The 2,729-nt window shown below is 34.3% G+C and overlaps 1 non-coding gene across 1 annotated transcript; it reads left to right on the forward strand.

The window, feature by feature from the left end:
* The first annotated feature begins 1,187 nt into the window (after positions 1–1,187).
* On the forward strand, positions 1,188–1,294 carry LOC131181723 (small nucleolar RNA R71). The gene has a single exon (XR_009150202.1). It is a non-coding gene; the product is annotated as a small nucleolar RNA R71 (small nucleolar RNA).
* Positions 1,295–2,729: the final 1,435 nt, after the last annotated feature.

The raw sequence follows: 2,729 nt of genomic DNA on the forward strand, positions 1-2,729 counted from the left end.
GTTTCCTCTTGTTTGAGAGAATTCCTTTTAAGAATTTTGCATAAGAGGGCATTTGTGAAAGAGCATCAATAAAAGGCATATTTATGTATAGCTTCTTCAAAACCTCTAAGAACTTTCCAAATTGCTTATCAAGCTTGGCTTTTTGAAATCTTTGTGGAAAGGGGAGTTCTGGTTTGTAAGGCTCTGGAGGTATATACTTCTCTTCCTTCTCTTCAATTTTCTCTTTACATTTTTCTGCACTTTCTTTCTCACTCTCTTGTTTTTCACTCTCATCAATTTCTTTCTCATTTTCTCTCTTCTTACTATTTTCACTTTTCTCATTATTTACAACTTTCCCACTTCTTAAAGTAATAGCTTGACACTGCTCTCTTGGGTTTTTTGGTTGACTTGGATGTTTTCCAAAAGACTTGGTACCTGAGGAAGATGCTTGTTGTGCAATCTAATTTTCCAACATTCTGTTATGTGTTTGCATCTGTTCTAGCCTTGCTTTCATCTCTCTCATCTCTTCATCATGCTTCGTTTGGTTAGCAAGAATCTGTTGTAATAAAGCTTCTATAGTGGAACTTTGTTCTTGCTGTTTTGGTGGAGGTGCAGGATTCATGTTTCTCTGCTGAAAATTAGGCAATGGTTGCTTATTTTGCTGATATGGAATTGCTTATTGCTGTTGTGGCTGAAGATTCTGATTTGGAACTTGACTTTACTGATTTCCCCATGAAAAGTTGGGATGATTCCTCCAAGTTGGATTATAAGTTTGAGAGTAAGGATTCCCCATTTGTTTGTTTCCATAATTACCAACATATGCAGCTTGCTCTCCATAGTCTACTCCACAGCTGGTAGTTCCTTCTGCATAAGCAACTTGTTGTGAACTTCCAGATGATGATGATGAACTAACCAACATACTTAAATCTTCCATCTTCTTAGCCAAAACATTTGTAAGTGCATCAAACTTTGCATTAATCATGTTGAATGGATCATGGTCGTACATTTCAGCAGCTTGCCTCTTTTGAGTTGGAGCTGATCCTCTTGGACTACTCCAAATATGAGTATTCTTTGCAATTTTCTCTAATAGCTCATAAGCTTCATCTTCATGCTTCATAATAAATTCTCCTCCTGTTTGAGCATCAATAATCCCTCTAATTGCAAGAGTAACATTGGTGTAAAAATTCTAGTTTATCATCCATTTCGGAATGGCATGATGTGGGCATTGTCTCTCTAATTCCTTCCATCTCATCCATGATTCATAGAGAGTTTCATCTTCTCTTGGTCTAAAAGCTGTCATTTGATTCCTCAATTCTTGAGTTTTTCCAAGTGGAAAGTATTGGGCAAGAAATGCATCAGCGAGTTGCTCCTAATTTGTAATGGATTTGTGAGGTAAAGAATCAAGCCAATCCAATGCTCTATCCTTCAAAGAAAATGGGAATAGCTTCAATCTTGCTGCATCATCAGATACTCCAAGTTATTTTTGCATATCACAAATCATAGCAAACTTCTTTAGATATGTGTGTGGATTTTCAGAAGGATGTCCCCCGAATTGGGAATTTTAAATCATTTGAAGAACTCCAAAATCCATCTTGTAGCTATTTGCATTAATTCTTGGTCTTGCTATGCTCTCTCTCAAATCATCAAAATGAGGAAAAGCATGATCCATCATACTTCCCCTAGGCACATTATTATTTACAACCTCTTCACCTTGGGCTGCATTTTCATTGTTTCGATCATTTCCAGCATTACCACTAATTCTAATTCTTTCATTAGCCATGTCTGCTTCAATTTCAGTTTCTCTCAAGGCTTCTTTCCTTTTTCTGGTTTCTTTCTTGTTGGCTCTACAAAATTTCTCAATTTCAGGATTAAATAATAAGGATGTGTCACTTGTGCTTCTAGCTCTTCTCATAAAAGATTAAGAGTACCTAAAAAAAGAACAAACAAAAACAAAATGAAAAGATAACAAAGATAAAACTATAAACAACTAAAATAATCAAGAATTCAATCTTAAACAAACAACTCCCCAGCAACGGCACCAAAAACTTGATGTAGCCCAACCACAAGTGCACAGGTCGTACAAGTAATATAGAAAAGATATCGTTCCCACGAGGAGTTGTGTTAATGATTGAATTTTTTATATAAAAAGTTGACTAATTTAAACTATTTTTGAAATTAAAGCAATAAATTGATGGATATTGAAGTATGAATTCTATATGTGTAAAATTAATGATCTATTCAACAATGTAACGATTTAACTAAATTTGCATCAAATTAAAATAAGCAAATTGAAATATAGCAAGATTTAAAATGGCAAGTAATTAAATTCAATTGAAATTAACAATGATAAAAAGGCGATTCCGGAGTTCGGGAGTTCATATTCAAGCTATTTTGAGATTTTTAAATTGGTTATCCAATCTTGTGGAACTTATGGGTTTTAAGGAGATTAATTCTTAAATCCTTTGAATACCCTTTCGAGTGAGATAAAGAGTGCCTTAATTAATCTAACCCTACTTTCGTGGAGTTAAAGTTAATTAAGACCCATTAAGTTCCTTAATTAATCTGTAAGTCCTCTTAATCTTTAGTCTATTTCTAGATCTCAGTTAATTAAGTCCAATTTTTTAATTATCTATCATAAGGCTTTCTCCTTTCGGTGCCTCAACCATGGATTAAGAACATCACTTAATGGGATCCAACACTAAGGATGTTATTGAGCACACAAGAAATGAATAAAACTCATTAAGACCACA

The sequence above is a fragment of the Hevea brasiliensis genome, chromosome 7 (genome assembly GCF_030052815.1).
Source record: "Hevea brasiliensis isolate MT/VB/25A 57/8 chromosome 7, ASM3005281v1, whole genome shotgun sequence".
In the NCBI taxonomy this organism is placed as follows: Eukaryota; Viridiplantae; Streptophyta; class Magnoliopsida; order Malpighiales; family Euphorbiaceae; genus Hevea; species Hevea brasiliensis.